The sequence below is a fragment of the Lasioglossum baleicum genome, chromosome 8, assembly GCF_051020765.1.
Source record: "Lasioglossum baleicum chromosome 8, iyLasBale1, whole genome shotgun sequence".
Taxonomy (NCBI): Eukaryota; Metazoa; Arthropoda; class Insecta; order Hymenoptera; family Halictidae; genus Lasioglossum; species Lasioglossum baleicum.
Genome location: NC_134936.1, coordinates 9,932,614 through 9,950,390, shown reverse-complemented (window position 1 = coordinate 9,950,390; position 17,777 = coordinate 9,932,614). Strand labels below are relative to the sequence as shown.

The 17,777-nt window shown below is 39.3% G+C and overlaps 1 long non-coding RNA gene across 1 annotated transcript in view; it reads left to right on the top strand.

The window, feature by feature from the left end:
• Positions 1-17,777, top strand: part of LOC143211080 (uncharacterized) — a 179,081-nt gene that overhangs the window by 31,256 nt on the left and 130,048 nt on the right. Inside the window, exon 2 of the long non-coding RNA XR_013009384.1 lies at positions 696-746. This is a non-coding gene — a long non-coding RNA (uncharacterized LOC143211080). The remainder of the gene's footprint in view (positions 1-695; positions 747-17,777) is intronic.

Below are 17,777 nucleotides of genomic sequence, written 5' to 3'. Positions count from 1 at the left end.
CTTAATTCAAGGTGATATATTGTTCGAGTAATACTAATTAGAAACTTTAGCCGATGCACCATACGAAGTGCGTTTCGTCTCGCTATTTGTCAGTCGGCCCCGCATTATTTAATGACTGCGAGCGATCGAGCGAAATCATTTCCTTCGGAGGATTCGGTGTTCTTTTTCGAACGGCCGCGTCCGGAATAATTGCCAACTATGTTTCTGGCGCTAGAGGCCTGGTTCGTGAAATAAAATTAGAAAGATTTGTGCAGGTGTTTCTAATGCTACGTTTTTTCGTTTTTGACTGTTTGGAAGCTTCAAGTACCGTGTTTTTCGTGGAACTATTCTATTCAGACGCAATTTCTTCCAGGAAGCCTTCACTATCGATATTTAATTTTATCCATTGTACAGGGTGAGTCACCTAACGTTATCACCTCAAATATCTTTGTTGTTTTTAAAGATACATTAAATGTCTTCAGGAAAAAGTTGAATAATTGTTGAATGGTAAAAAAATGTTCGTTATTGTGTAATTTTTTTTAGAAAATTGTTCTTGAAAAAAGTTCTTTCCCAATCATTATATTGCCTCTTCGGTTAGGTTAATATTGTCCTATAAAGTTCTTTTTCTACTACTAAAGCTAAATTAGCCGAGACACCCAGTATAATGTGAAATAAATTTATAAAAGCGTATCTAAACTGTGGTCCTTTTGTTTTAGGAAGTCGGTCGGAACGCCATCACCACATGTTAACAGATCAATCATCTATCGGTATGTAACGATCCTTTCTGCGAGTATTTAAACTAATCACAGGTTTCCATCGGACCTTCCATCAAGAATGACATTAGTACTAGTTTCTAGAGTCGTTAGCTTGCGTTACCTTCTTCCGGAAATGTGGACGCAATACGAACCGACCCTCCCTTACCGGTTCACATAATTGTTCTGGCTTTTCTACGTCTCAATCAGGTTTCTATCTCTGTTCCCCCGTTTCTGGTCGGTCCAGTGGAGATACTCGGTTACACCTGTATAGTTTGTGATCGTTTCTAGATCACCGATACGTAGAATTTTATTTGAATAATCCGTACATGCTTGGGAACGGTATTTACGAGTCTAAGGCTGATCTTTATGAATGCTTGTGCATAGCATAATCGAGTCTGTGCAGAGTTGCTTGCTTCTCAACGAGAACTTCATATCTTTGTTCACAATGATATATACATTATTAATTTCCAAATGTAAATACTATCAACAAATTATTGATAAATCACAATTGGTTGAATTGATGACAGAACGAGTGTAATTTTACTCGTAAATTTCGTGTGTAACTACATCTGAGTGTCATTAACATCAATAAATAGTCTCATCGAAATTTACTTTACATTTATACACGAGCAAAAAATGGTGCAAACTGGAAATATTTGTTTAAATGTTCTGAAATGGAGGTACAATGAGACTAACAGGTCGTATCCCCGCAAGAAAACTGACACAACTCAAAAAATGGCAATTTTGAGGTTATGTCACTGAAAAATGTGTATGAAGTGCCCCAACATGCATGAAAAGCGTCACATCTCTATCTCGCAATTTATCATACTTACCTGGAATTTAAAATAAGCTTAAACTATTTCAATATAAGTTTTATCATATTCTTTAAGTTGATTTTTCTCAAATGCTGCATTTTTGAGTTGTGTCACTTTTCTTGCGTGGCTGCAATTTACTTAGAATTAAAAGAGTTACATAGAACATGCTGAAGTCGTACATAATTAAACGTGAAACTATATTTCTTACAAATGATTTGGGTCCACAATCTACTTGGAAGAGCCTACAAAAAATCCGTTAACACTTTCGCTCGCTGAACAAACCCGACATCAGCATGATAAGTGAACTCCGTCAAACGTAGTAAATAAAAAATTACCTAGACCTCGCCTTGATCGTACAAGAGGAGCTTGTAAAAAGCTGTGTACCTTGCAGGTTACATTGGAAGACAGATCGTTCGACGTGTAATAGTCGAAGTTTCAGAGCGTAATTGTTCCGGATTCGCTATGTCTCTATCCGGATTGGTCTTTTTGTGATCCTGTAGAACAAGTAGAAGGGGGGGGGGGACGATTTATTTCTCCAGCGACATTAACGCTCTCGACGAGCCAGTTTTACGCGTTGCTGAACGCAGGCCGACCTTTCGTGGATCGGAAACCGATCATCCGCTTATTCGATTCTTCGGCGTCCCCTTTACCCGTTCTGTTTTCTCTCTCTCTCTTTTTTTTCCACGTTGTTCCTCCTTTCCCTCGACCTCTCTCCGGTGTCTTCTGATTCGCCCTGAGCACCGTCACGTATCTCATGCCATCTTTCCCTCGGCAAATCGCTATCGATCGAGATCGCGGTCGTGTAGGAACATTACGTTGAAATTGCGCTATCCGTTTGACCCCGGTGTGGGATCGTCGTCGCGTCGATCTCGTTCCTCTATCCCCATCCCATGGAAACGACACTGTCACCGTTACCCTCGATCATCCAGCCATGCTAACGGCTGCTCTATTTTTCCCTTGGAGACTCTAACCTTTTTGCTTTCGGAAACCATTTTTACCCTCCAGTGCTCCTACACTGACTGCCTACTCATTTTTTATTTCTAGATGTTGCATTGGGTCCAGGAAGTTCCTTTATAATGGTGCGAATAGTGAAAGAATAACCTTTCCGCAGTTTTCTCTGTGGCAGAGATCGAAGCAAAGAGCTGGCTTTTATTTCTCAAAAAATTCTGTTCGAACGTATCGCACGTCTTCATTTGTTTAAGATATCGTCTTATGGAACTTTTATTTTCTATGGAAAATATTTTCTTTATGATTGAGTTGGGAGGAGGAAATGATGAAAGAAGAATCTGGTGAGAGTTTCTTCTACGGCAGAGATCAAAGCAGAGAGTTTGCTTTCAAATCTCAACAAATTCTGTTCGAACGTTTTACACGTCTCAATTTATTTATCTGCTACCTTGTAGAATTTTTGTAGAAAGAAATGTTCTATTGGGAACTTTTCACAAATATTTTCTTATGGGTTGGGTCAGGGATGATGCTTCTTTCAAATGATACTCATTTATTCCTAGATCTTTATGATTGAGTTGTGGGGAGGAAATAATGAAAGAATAATCTTGTGAGAGCTTCCTCTATGGCAGAGATCGAAGCAGAGGATCATCTTTCATTTCTCAAAGAATTCTGTTCGAACGTTTTACACGTCTCAATTTATTTATCTGCTACCTTGTACAATCTTTGTGGAAAGACATAGTTCCATTAGGATCTTTTTAAAAATATTTTCTTATGAGTTGGGTCAGGGATGATGCTTCTTTCAAATGATACTCATTTATTTCTAGATGTTGCATTGGGTCTAGCAAGAAGTTCTTTTATGATTAAGTTGGGAGGTGGAAATAATGAAAGAATAATCTTGTGAGAGTTTCTTCTACGGCAGAGATCAAAGCAGAGAGTTTGCTTTCAAATCTCAACAAATTCTGTTCGAACGTTTTACACGTCTCAATTTATTTATCTGCTACCTTGTAGAATTTTTGTAGAAAGAAATGTTCTATTGGGAACTTTTCACAAATATTTTCTTATGGGTTGGGTCAGGGATGATGCTTCTTTCAAATGATACTCATTTATTCCTAGATCTTTATGATTGAGTTGTGGGGAGGAAATAATGAAAGAATAATCTTGTGAGAGCTTCCTCTATGGCAGAGATCGAAGCAGAGGATCATCTTTCATTTCTCAAAGAATTCTGTTCGAACGTTTTACACGTCTCAATTTATTTATCTGCTACCTTGTAGAATCTTTGTGGAAAGAAATAGTTCCATTAGGAACTTTTTAAAAATATTTTCTTATGGATTGGATGCTTATCTCTAAATGTTTCATTTCCATTAGAAACTTATCGACAATATTTTCTTACGGATCATACACGCTTCTTTAAAATGATACTATACGGGATCTGCTTACTATTATCGCCGAGACCGTTAAACGCGCCGCAAACAATGCCGTTTGAGTTCATTCGGTTGAGTCGCTCGTTACGAGTGCATTATGGTCGTTGGCGGTGCGCAAAACGTTCTGCCGATGGAACTCGCTTACGCGGCGCGTCGCTATTGTTCCGCGTTTCGGACTTCGATTGCGCTCTTAGCGGGAGACAATGCGTCATTGTTAAATAAGGTGAAGATCTTCGATACACTGGCACCTCTTTTGGAAAATGATTCATGGTGTTCTTTGAACCGAGACCTGGACCTAACAAAGTAGCCGCTGGTCACTGGTGCGCAGGTTGCTCATGCGCAATTTCTCCTACAATAAGTGCACGGATAAAAAAATGCATTGTCTCATTTTGCGTGAGAAAAATTTTCACAACTACAAAATTTCCGAATTGTTCATTCAAGCGGTGATGGAAGGTACAGCGTCGAATACCGTCGCGGGCGCAGATATCGCACGGATTCGAAGGATGCGCCGAAGTTAATTGTGCTTTCATCGCGACATAAAATCGGCGAATGTGTCGGAAAGGGGATGGGGCGGGGGGTGGGTGATTTGGATCAACGGTGACGTCAAACGAAGCAGCACACGGTTATTTTGAGAGAGGACGGCTGGTGAGAGGAGAGGAGCGAGGTCGAGTCTCGAGTCTCATGCGATGAGTTCGGGTCAGCTCGCTTTGCTCGCGGGAGTCACCCACGCCACCCTTTTTTTCTTGGCGGTGATCCAGCGAATGGTGTCGTCTTCGCGCTCGGAACCCAGCGGAATCGCGTTCGATAATACCTCGAACGAATAATCTCGGTTTCTCAAGCGAGTCACGATCCCCTTCGGGCGGCGAACATCGCCCGTTTTCCTTGATCGTATATTTTCTTCGAAAACAACCATCGGTATCGATGAAACTGCTCAATGGAAAGGCGAAACCCCATGTTCAAACTTCGAAAAATGCACTCTCTTTTAACCTTGAATAGAAATCACGATTTCCATTATCTTGGAATTTTAATTGTGTGCTAAGGTGTTCTTTCGTCATTACTAGACTGCGGGTGTTTATGCAATTTGCAGTTTTTCTAGACGAATTTCAAGAAAGTGTTGAAAGCCCTTGTAAATCTATTTGAAATAAATAAAAACCGTACTAAACTTTGACGAATTTTATATTCTACCATATTTTGCAAATTTTTCTGGAGCCATGATACAGACAAGACAATAGGTTTAATTGTTTAATTGCCAAAAAATCCGGGAATCTGAAGGTGAGATCGAATACTTGGGTTTAGATAGTCATAGTTCATTCATATTCACTGTTAGTTTATTTCCGTTGGTAGAAATGTCATTAGTAGACAGCAGATCTTTGTACAAAATAAAAACATTCTACCTGAATTGCAATTAACTGTAATATGAAATAGAAATTTATTTTCTTTCTTAATATATTCAATAGGTTGACAATTATACAAGAGTATTTTTAGATTCATCTAATGTTTTTATTGTTTTAAATTACACCAACTCATTTTCGTCATAAATTCATAAAATCCGCTGTCTAGTTATTAAACACAATTGAAATTCTTTTATACGACTTCATTAAATAAATTCATTTGTGTATGCACTCGCTTAAAAGGCAAATAAGATCAGAATTATGTTCGCTATTGCATAGAAAGTTGAGAACGAATTGCATTTATTACTCAGTGGTTCCAGTGTTAAGTTCTGTAATCCCGAATGACGTCCCCCACACGACTAAATAGCCAGCACAATGAACACAAAGAATATTGCTATCTCATTAAGCGCGCAACAGATTATCCGTTGATACGCTCGATAACGCAACCACAGTCTGTTTCAGGAAACCGTTCTCGGACAAGTGAGTTTATCAAAGTAAAATCGATCGAACCTCTTATCGCGTTCACGTTTGAGCCAACGTTTCTATACGGTTCTAATCACGCAGCGGAATCATTTGCAACGGATAGCCCCTTTTCTCCGGTTCATAGAAAGATCAAGGAGGAAAATCAAGATAGAGACCCGACTAATTTCAGTCGCCGTCGGCCAAAACCGAGGCCGTTTCCAGCCATTTGTCGGAGATAGAGGATCGATATCCGAGGTATTCTGTAGATCGCGATCTACCGAATACCAGGAGATCCGACTGCGGCGCGGCGGGCAACGTTCGCGTGTCCGAGGGAGACCGCAAAAAGGTAAAGCACTGTTCGGGACTTGGATACGACAAAGGCCGATTGAAACGCCCTGTACAAAACGATCCCACTCGTACGAAAGAATTTACTGCGGCGGCCCGATGAAATATAGTAATGGCCGGTGCATGACAGATATTAGCGACGATTACCGCCACTGGGACGTCCCTATTGAAATTTCCCACATCCTCTTCGACCGGCTTCGACGAACGACCATCGATACTCCTCAAAATGATCGTGAAATAAAAAAAATACGGTGCTTCAATTTTCGTCCAAGCCGACGGCAGTCTTCGTTTAAGTACAGTAATGCCTCGGTACGTGTCAGTGAGATGTCCACGATATTTGCGAAAAATTTTTCCTCGATACTGTGAACGGAGCAAAACTAGAATAACTTTTTTAGGAATGGACCAAACGACTTCAATATCTCTGTAAGGCTAGAAGAATTAGTAAATGACGTCTAAAAAATATGTTGAGAAAATGCATTTGGTCGGAATTGTGAAAAACAATAGTAGAAATTGATTTTTACTATTCTTTTAGTTGGGACTATAACGAAGATTTAAAGATGTGTTTGGTCAACTCGTATAAATTATACGCGCTCTGAAAATTTCATTGAAATTGGTTAATTAGTTTACGAGTTATAAACGATCAAAAGTGGTAAGGCCGAAAATCTTGAAACATTGTTTATATCTCGTAAACCAATTAACCAATTTCAATGAAATTTTCAGAACATATATAATTTATACGAGTTGACCAAACACATCTTTTAAATTTTCGTTATTTCAACATATTTTTCAGACGTCACTTACTAAACTAATTCTTCTAGCCTTACAGAGAAATTGAAGTTGTTTGGTCTATTCATGAAAAAATTATTGTGATTTAAAATGTGTATGATCAGTTTTGCTTCTAACTGTACTCTATAAGCACCATAAAGTAGTACAATTCTTCCTTCCTAGTTATTTACATATGTTGGTAAAAGTATCATAAGAAGCAACTAGAAACAAAGAAGTTTTATAATAGAGTCAAACTTATTAATTATATATGGGTGTACTAAACACGTTGCTGTTTTGTTCGTAGATAATACTATAAACAATATTTCTCGCCCAAATAGATCATTGTAGCATTGCTATGATGGCAGTAGTAGAAAAATCATTTCACCTTACCCTTAAGTAGTATAATAGAATGAATTGATACTTATGAAACACTACTATTTCATGGACTGTATTCAGAGTAGTGCACAAATCAACTAATAATTAAAAATGACTAATTGTCTGATTGATTGTTAGTCATAGCAAATAGTCGTTAGTTAAAACTTTTTGTTTAGTTAGTCATAACTACATGGCAGTAGTTAGTCAGAGCTCTAAGTAATCGTTAGTCATTGCTCTAAGTAATCGTTAGTCATTGCTTATTAGTTATGATTAATCATTAGTTAGTTTACATGAGCAGTTATCAATCTTTAGTCATCAGTCACTATTGTGCGATTAACATATACATTAATATGTATACTTAAACTATATCGGAATTTGCAGTAACCAAACGTGTCATAATCTGTATTTTATGTTCATAAACTAATAGGATATTTTTTTGTTATTATTATGTCATATTTGTAACTTATAACCATTTCTGGTCATTAGTCGTAGTGAAATTCTGATTGCGTATTTAGTCATTTGTTATGCCATTATAGTCAGTATTCAATATTCATCCTTAATAAAAATGTAGTCATTACGCTCAAATATAGTCATTACTTATTAGTCACGCTCAAGTATTTACTTACAATTATGCAAAATAAAAATTGTCTGTATCGATTGCAAGGAATAGAAACCAAATAGAATGTTATTTTTTCCCTCAATAATTTTAATAGATGAGAAATCATATATTGACATCTTCGATTTTAAAAATTTTCCTACAATTTTCAATTTCATCTACTCAATTTTGCTATGAATGCATAAAGATCCGCAGTCTAGTCATTAATTATTTTATTACTTTTGTAGAGCTTGTGAAGTTATTAGTCAATAATCATAATTGTGACTAGAATTTGCCCAACTCTGGACTGTATCTACATGACGGTTTCGAATCTACGCTTGAATCATTAGAGACGCAATCTCAAGATGTACCACTTAAAGTACAAAACATGAATTTCCCAAAACTGAAAAAGCGAGTTTCTCCCTTAAATATCCCATATGATCATAAAAGAGTCGAAGGATAAATCTCTCGGGGCGATTCGCGCGCGCAGCGTTTGCGTAACAGTGGATACAGCGAGAAATGAACGGCTCGCGAGGATTCCGTCTTGATATCAAGTTTCAATAGCAACCGGCACGCATTCACTTTTCCCGCCAATTCGTAATCGTTAGCCGGATGTTCCGGGATCATGCGTGCGCCCACCGGGATTATTTTCTAATGGGGGATAGCCGCGTGGTAGGGATTATTTATAGAATAGCGCGGACGTTTCGACAAATTGCTTAGGCGAGCACCGGTAACCGCTGCACCAAGATGAATTCTCGTACACCGGGTCTCGTAGATCATGATCCACGAAACGCACGCTGCTCGAGTTCTCCCGCAGGTTTCTGTTCGCTCGGTTGCGTGGGCGTTGAGCTTGGCAGGGTTCCAGGACTCGTGGGAGGCGGCTGACCAGGCCTTATAGACTGACCTCAGCCTCTGACCTCACCCGAAATAGTCTCTCGTTCCCTGGCTCGTTTCTCCTGCATTTCTATTTCGGAATTTTCCTCTCGCGCACCGCGGGAGGCTCGAAAGGGAGAGAGAGAGAGAGAGACAGCTAAGCCAGACGACTCGGAAATTCTGGAATAAAATGTTTACGAGTTGACCGTTTGTAAATTCCGAATTCCTTCGGAGAGTGGTTTTCTTCCCTGGAATTGCTTTCCTCGGGAAACCACCACGGGAATATTTCATCTTGGTTTTGGACGAGGGCTTCACCTGCCGCAAAGGTTGCAGCGTAGAGAAAATTATGGGAGACATACCTGATAGACTCAGATGTCAGGGGTCTTTGAACCTCCTCGATATCACTCTGATGGGAAAGCGTAAGACCAATTTTCGTTAAAGTAACTTAAATCGTCACTAGACAGTGAATTTTATGCTTCAATGACACAGACGGGAATGTGTAACATGAAACACTAGAAACATTGTCGTCATCATTGATTTATTCGGATGATTTAAAGCACAAATAAATTTTTATTTCATTCTTGTACCTTGCAATTAGTGCAGAGAATTTTTATTTTCGTTGAATTTTCCTCCTGATCGAAACCAAAAAATGAAATTGCTTATTAATCGGCATCAATCGGAGTTGGGCAAAAATTTTTATTTAAATAAAATTTTTGCCCAACTCTGGTATCAATATAATTACAGTCCGAACCAAACGACATATCTTCAACAAAATGACGGCATTTCGAAATAAAATTACCTATTTCCGGACTATGTTTCGGCTTTCACCTCGATCAAAAAATAAAAAACAGATTTTAAACATTTCTGTTCATGCGACAACAAGGTATGTGTTGAAGATTCTCACAAAATTTCAAGTGTATCGGTCACCTAGAACATGAGACATCGTGGCAACCGTTCCGAGAAATTCATCGAAGGAGTTCTCCAGGGGTAGTAAATTCGCAGGGCCGTGATTAGCGCCCGGAAGGGGGTCGTTAAAAATTTGTAGCTTTCTCCGCCTGTCTCGCGTTTTCCCCGGACGATCGAAAAAACAATGATCCGGCAGGGATCTCTGGCGGTGATCGAGGGTAAATGTGTAGTTTCGCGTAAACGTCGGGCCGGTGGTCTTCGGTCGCTATTTTCAGCGTCGTCGTTTTTCTCGTCGGCGTCGACGGTAGCGACCAGCGGTCGAGGAATTATGACGTGGGCCGCATGCTACGGGTAGGTAGGTAGTTCCATTAAGATGCAAATTCGCCAATAATTCCGCGGCGCGGCCGCTTGTCGCTCTCCGCTCGCTTACCGGCTCGTAATCGTTCATGCCGCGCGACCGGATCGAGAGCCCGTTTTCCAATTCCCCGTGCATCACAAGGCGCCTTAGACGCCCGGAGTTAATTATTGTCCTGGGGATTTAATTGCCCGCGTATCGCGATACCCCCTGTTCCTTTTTCGGTAGGGGTTCGCGGGGGGACTGAGGGGCCTTGCGACAGACGAGAGGACCGTGAAGAGCGAGTGCGTGTGTGACGCGAAAAGCTCGATTCGCCCGGTGTGTTCTCTAGTATGTAGTACCAGTATCTGTTACAAGCCGATGTTGCAGATATTTGTTTGGCGCTGGGCAACGTATTCAGTACACTACTGGACAAAATTATAAGACTGGAAATTGAAGAATATCATACTAGATTTACGGTGAAAATGACGGATTCTGGATTGTTTGATTTACAATCGTTGACAGTGTAACAATTCATCCGTGAGAAATTGTTCAATTCATTTATTTCTCCGAGTACAATGAAGGCAGAACATTTTTTTAGAGTCTCCCTTTCTTCATTTTTTACTTACTTGGATTCAGTTCATCCCTTTTTGGACTAGTCACTCGTGGGAACTGCAACAGCTGATTCTACAGTTGTTATGGAGACATGTCCAATGTAAAATCTCCACAATGAAAATTCCAAAAAAATTGTCCTGTAATAAGCAATAACTAAACACTAATAAAAAAGTCTCATATTGTCAAATATAAAAGCAATATCGAGGTCTTTTTTCTGACGAGTTTCGGCCTTCCGTATAATTTTGTCGACTAGTGTACCTGTTCTCTGGGATACAAGCCTGCGTACGTTTATATCGACCGATTTCCTGTTAGACGCAGAGTAACAATCCATTCGGCGACGAAAAAAAACGTCGGGCTACAGCAGACGGGTGTAAGGATGACCGGTTGTACGCGTCGATTAGAATAATTGGAGTATCGGGTATCATACAGACCGGTGAATTATTGTCTACTAAAATATCCAATGTATTTAATGAGAGACTCGGAAGCTGCGACGGGTTTCGTTGCGACCAGTTTGCAACGGTGTTACAAATTTGCTGGGATATTTTATTAGGTTGGTGAGAAAGTAATTTGTAGAGGGATATTCATAGGCTGGACGTTCGGGATGGGTATGAGCTTGTACGAGCGACTGAAAATAGAGCTTTGGTAATGATCTTCTTTTTGAAGCGCAGGATATGGTTGTCTGTACATTGGCACAGTGTGTATTGCTGCCATGTAATCATAATGTTCATAGGTTTACGATTATCGGTTATTTATACGTAACATCGGGAACCTGTGTATTTGCTACTAGGTTGCTGAGCACATTATAATTGGCGGTGAATAATTGCAATCCTGTATTTACAAGATTGCAAGTTCTTGCAGCGCAGGACTTTAATAAGCAGGTGTATAGATCAATTTTCTTATTAACATTGAGTAATTATTAGGTTTCGAAGAAAGCTTATGCGGTCTTCTTGTCACAGATACGTTCACAATATTATTTCCAGGTATCATGTGTATGGTCTGATAAAATTGCTAGTGCTACAGGGTGTATTAATAACCATAAACTTCGAACATGATTTTCTTGAAAAGATATTTTGCGAATTGACAAACATGATATTTCGTAACTCTATCAGCTCATTCATTTCGAACTTGGCAGCTACAGTATCTTCTGCAGATGTTCCTTTATCACCTGATCTAGAACCATGTCAATCATCGCAAGATAAACTAGCTTTTGCTAGAAGTCTAAATTCTTTTCGCTATTTTTTATTACATCACACTGTGTACTTAAAAGTGCAGTTACACGCTGTAGAAACATCCATGTATTAGAATTTCTACAGCTTTAGACAATATCGTTATTCGTGCACACAAAAATGCGTATACATTCTTCATTATTAAGTTTCATTATTAATCTTCTTCATTAAGCTCGTCTAAAAAAATTTAGAGAACTGCTACAACCCGAAATAATGGCATTACTGAGGCACAAAAATGGTCGTATATTTTCCAAGAATTGACAACTAAGTCCACAGAATTTCAGTGCGATATCTGTATCAGTTCTGCTAAAAGAAAAAACAATTCGCAGACCGCATGCTTTCCCGCCGGTGAACCCAGCGGGCCCATTTAACCGAACATAAATCGTTTCCATGGCTCATCAATTACCTGGGCAAAATTACGTGGACGTTCAGTGTCCAGAAACCTTTCAGCGGCACTTTCTCCGCGACACGGGGCTGTCGGCGAACAAGCCTAACCATGGTCCGCGTCCGTGACCAGCTAATCGCGCCTATCGTTTCGAAATAGGAAGAAACACCCTGGGAAGCGATGTCTGGTGTCGTGGTGTGCGTGAAGGCATTCGGTCTTAGGTCGTTCCAGTAATTAGATACCCCTGGAAATACGTTAAGTCATGGCTGTCCGGCTAGATCCGTTCGCCAACACCACCCTTTTCAGTTTATAGGAGAGCGGGAGGTGCGTTTCGTACGCTGTTAGGGAATAAGCGATATTGGCTTACGAGATTGGGAAAGCGATAGCCTTGCCCGGGGAGAACTCTCCTTGTACTCTTGCTCACAAAGAACGTTCGCACAACGCGTACCAGCCCGTTGTCACGCGGCAACAATCGTACGCATAATTCATAACGCGAAACTGTAGCGCTTTCTTCCCGCGGAACCAGTCGGAAGCATCTTATTCTGGCTGCAACTGGAAAGTAAGCGAACGTCTCGTAAACGTTGGAACACCGTAGAAGTTGGGACAGTGCTTTTTTCATGAGCATTAGAAGCGACAAGTCTAATCAGTGCCGTAACGAGGGTATGAAGCGCCTGTGGCAAGTGTCCAACTTGCGCCTCCCCATAACCCAATAATGACAAAAAAATAAAAAATTTTAATGTAACAAGTTAAATTTTACTAAATGCAATATATTAAATACTATTAACCTCATCAAAATGAGTTGTCTGTATATACAATAACGTATTTGTCAAGGTATTTTTGTGTATGAATAAATGATCTATAACCTAAATACGAACAAATTTTTATTCATACTCAATGACGACAAAATAAAAGAAATACAAAACATACAGTGACTCCCACTAATATTCGGACACTCTTAAAAACACCGTAACTTTTCAAATACTGGACTATGCGATTAGAACTTTTTCGGAAAGCTAGAGCAACTAGTTTACTACAGGATGTGAGAAGAAATTTTTTCAAAAATTGCATTTGACCGGAATTGTAGAGGAAATACTAAATGTTGCATTTTACAACTTTTTTATGCGGGCCTATATTGAAATTTTGAAAAATACGTTTTGTAGATCTGTGTGGGTTATTATGCATTGTGAAAGTTTCATCGAAATCGGTTGATGCGGGGAAAAATGACAGTCATTGAAAGATGTAAGAATTCTTAGATTTACTGCTGTTACAGGTCGAGAAAATCGTGAAAATCTGCAATTTTTACCATCTTTAAACGCTTGCAGCTCATTGCAACGTCGACCGATTTTGAAGAAATTTTCAGGATATGTTTAATTGAAACAGATCTACAAAACGTATTTTTTAAATTTTCAATATAGGCTCACATAAAAAAGTTGTAAAATGAATGCTTTAGTATTTCCTCTACAATTCCGAATTTAGTATTTCCTCTACGATATCCGGCAAAACACTTTAAACTGCAATAATTTCGTTAAACAAAGCCAGGAAAGAGTTCGAACGCTATTAGGAAATAAACCATCAAATAGACTATCTGAGTTATGAAACGATACATTGGCACAATTTGGTAAATATTCACAGATGGGATATTAAAAAACGCGTTACTATTATAAAATAACGAAACGTCATGCACGATATCTTAAAGCACACAGTTTGTGGAACGATATCCGGCAAAACACAGTGTCCTTTATGAAACTCGCGATGAAACTGTAGAGGGATGCAGTTTGGAGAGATAGCAAGCCTGTCGGTCTTTATTAAATCAATTTACGACGGTTTCGGATCGTTCCAGTTTTCCTTCAGTAACTCGCAACAGGAATGAAAAAATTTTACGATGCCGCCAAAATGACTTTTGTCCAGCAAGATCGGCGATCCGCCACATTACACAGTCCGGAGACTGTACGAACGACCACTGGCACGAGATTAGTACACAGTCGACATTAATATCTCTATGGTATCGACTATTAAACCATGAAATACGATCGCCGGTCACGCAGGCATGAAACGTTGTACGCGGATTTCCGTCGGTCACCGTTTGAGCGGGTTTACGTGAAAATTCCGCAACCAGAATTATTAACATATTCATTGACCAGCTAACCGTATGAAAAATTCCGATATACGCCCAGCAATTGACCGGCGAATTTGTTTGCTGATTTACTCGGACCGGGGATTGTAAAAGACACCGGCGTCGGAACGGAAAAGTTAATATTATCATCTACATCGAATAAAAGTCGCGGCTGGCTTATTTAGACGGCGCGGCGTTACGTACTGGTCGGTCTTGTTGAGTCTCTGCGCGAGTTATGGTGTACGATGCAAATCGAGATAAACGGAATCGAGAATGCGGTGAACAATCCTGGTCTCGCGCGCATTTTTAATTTCTTGCGTTTGTTTTATGGGGAAAGTTGCAACTAACTGTTACGATTTTTGTGATATTTGTAGGTGTATAATGTATAACGTTGCTTTGTGTCTGTTGATCTTGTAAAGTGAGTTTACAAAGTATTCGTACGTCGTTTAAAATAGAATAACTTTTTTATAATTGTACCAAACGACCTCATTTTTTGTAATCAATTAGAAGTATTGGTTTACAAAATGACATGCAAAAAAGATTTTCCAAAAATTATAATTTACAAGGTTAATATCTATAAATCTTGTTAATATCTATAATGGTGTTCTTAAATTTTTTTAATGTCTAAAAATGCATAAAATCTGCAGGCTGCTCATGATTATTGATAAACGATTTCCAAAAATCTGAAAATCTTTGCAAGACTTTTTCAACGTTATGATATGTTTGGGTCAGTCATTTTTTATAGTTTTTTTATAGTACCTAACTATACTGTATCACACATTACAATTTTTTAGTACATACACTGCTATGTTAATATTATTATTAATATTATTCATGAATCTTGTTACTATAATGGTTGTTCTTATATCTGTAGAAATGTCTACGGTTTTACATTCCTCCTATTCATTCATGTAAAAATGCATAAAATCTGCAGTCTGCTCATGATTATTGATAAACGATTTCCAAAAATCTGAAAATCTTTGCAAGACTTTTTCAACGTTATGATATGTTTGGGTCAGTCATTTTTTATAGTTTTTTTATAGTACCTAACTATACTGTATCACACATTACAATTTTTTAGTACATACTCTGCTATGTTAATATTATTATTAATATTATTCATGAATCTTGTTACTATAATGGTGTTCTTATATCTTTAAAAATGTCTACGGTTTTACATTCCTCCTATTCATTCCTCCTATTGTAAAAATGCATAAAATCTGCAGTCAAAAATCTGAAGATCTTTGGAGGACTTTCAACATTACGGTATGATTGGATCAGTCAATTTGTATAGTTATGTCACCCAGTGTACATCATTAAAAACGAAGAAACCAAGCAATTACCCAATATGTATAATACGTAGCTCACGTGTACAGACTGGATCGAATGAAACGCAAGAAACTCGGTCGAATTAAAATCAATTTCCCTCATACATGAACATAAAGAACTGTGCAAACGCTCGAGACAATCCTCGCGGAAGGATACCAAACCGCGGAGCTGTGAAAAATTACGTCTGGAGCAACGCGAACTAAAATCGCAGAATCTAAGCTGAAAAATAATCTCCGTTTATCTGCGGTCGAAGCGCTTCCGCGAGCGCCAGGCCGACATTAATTAAGTGCGGCTCAAGCGTGAGTAAGAGATCCGATATTCATCGAAATGGCGTTCTTTGTTCACTTTGTTTAAAAATTCTCGGAGAAAATCCGACGATAAAAACCAACTAAGTAGCACGGCTAACAATGGCGGCTTCGTTATCTGCGAGCAGAATCGCGAACTTTCCTTGGCGATCAAGACGGAAGTCGCTGGTTGCAGACTTTCAGGGCGTCTCGAGCAAATATCAGCGTCGGTATTAAAAAAAAAAAGATAGAACCTTGCGGATAACTAAATTAATATTTGTATTAGCGGAGGCAAGGCTGTGGCAGGCTGCGGCGAGCGTGCTGGCAGGGAGCGAACGAGCCGCTTTCACATTAATAATACGGCCGCACGGTGGAAGATGCTTTCTATCTCCGGTGCAAACCGGTGACCCTTTTACCGGGACGACATCAAAGAACGCCTGCAGAGGCGTACGCGGTACGTGTTTCAAATACATGAAGTCATATTGATAATAATGCGTGCGGACGGGACGCGCACGGATACGCTCTCTCTCTCTCTCTCTCTCTCTCTCGTACTGGCGCACCAGGCCCCGGGGGTACAAGGAAGTCTCGGGATTTGTGGTACCAAGAAGCCATGATTGCCGTGGCCCTCGCTACCACGTTCATTACATAGCGCGCCATTAATCTGGAACGGTCTGATGGCTCGCAGCCCAGTAAATATGTAGAACGATAACATCTGCGACTTAACATTCGTTCCACGGATCCCAGGGTCCTCGACTTTTCATACCAGGGGCAACTCATCCGCGCGGCTGACCGTCCAACGAGAAGCGAAAGGCGAGAACCCACTGATCCGATTTTCGAACTCGCGCACAGTCGAGTAATTGCCTCGAAAAGTTGGCCAAAATAAGACTTTTCAAATCCCCCTGCCAAACTATTTAAAATAAGAAAAGACATTTATAATAATAACTCTCCTAACATTACACACAGGAAAGACCAAGTAATTGCTACGCGACTTAGAATTGGCCACTCGAATATTACACATCTACACAAAATCTCGAAAAACCCCCAACTCTCTGTCAACCGTGTAACATACCACTATCTATCGAACATATCCTCCTCGAGTGGCCAGCCCTTCAGACACAACGACAAGCCCACAACATTCCAACCAATCTGAGTGAATGCCTCAACGACCAAAAGATTATTACAAGCGTTCTTACTTTCCTCAAAAATGTAGACCTATACTACAAAATTTAATTATATTTACACTTATGTATTATTGCGATAACAAAAGAATGTACTTATAACTGTATGCCAAAAGTGGTCGCTAATGACCTCGATGTTAATGCCACCTTTATGAATAAACAATTAAAAAAGAAAAAAGGACTTTTCAAAACCTCCTTCAGATGAGGAATTTTGCTTGGCCGAGATATTCGATAAATGAACAACAGTGTACCAGTTTTATTTTTTTATTCGTGTACTCGTGTTGCGTTGTTATGCATTGAAAGTCAAGGATCGTTTTGCAGTCTGCACTCATCTTGGCCATTTTTACAGTGGTATAAGCATTAGAAGAATTTAGAATTGTTCTCTGTTATTATTTTTAACCCTCATACGCTCCTCAAGCATAGTTGCATAAAAGAGACCAGGATAATAATTCACCCATGTTTGCTCTACACGTGAAATCAACAAATTATGTTCCATTTGTAACGTCACATTTTAAAGAAATACATCTCACAATATAGACGTAAAGGGATCAATGATTTTACAGTATGTGAAAATAGTAAATGGGTAAATTTTTACCCTGAGGATCGTATAAGGGTTAACCTATTAACCCTAAGCAGTCGAAGGGTGACTCAGAGTCAGTACACTATTAAATATATGTTGGTGTCCA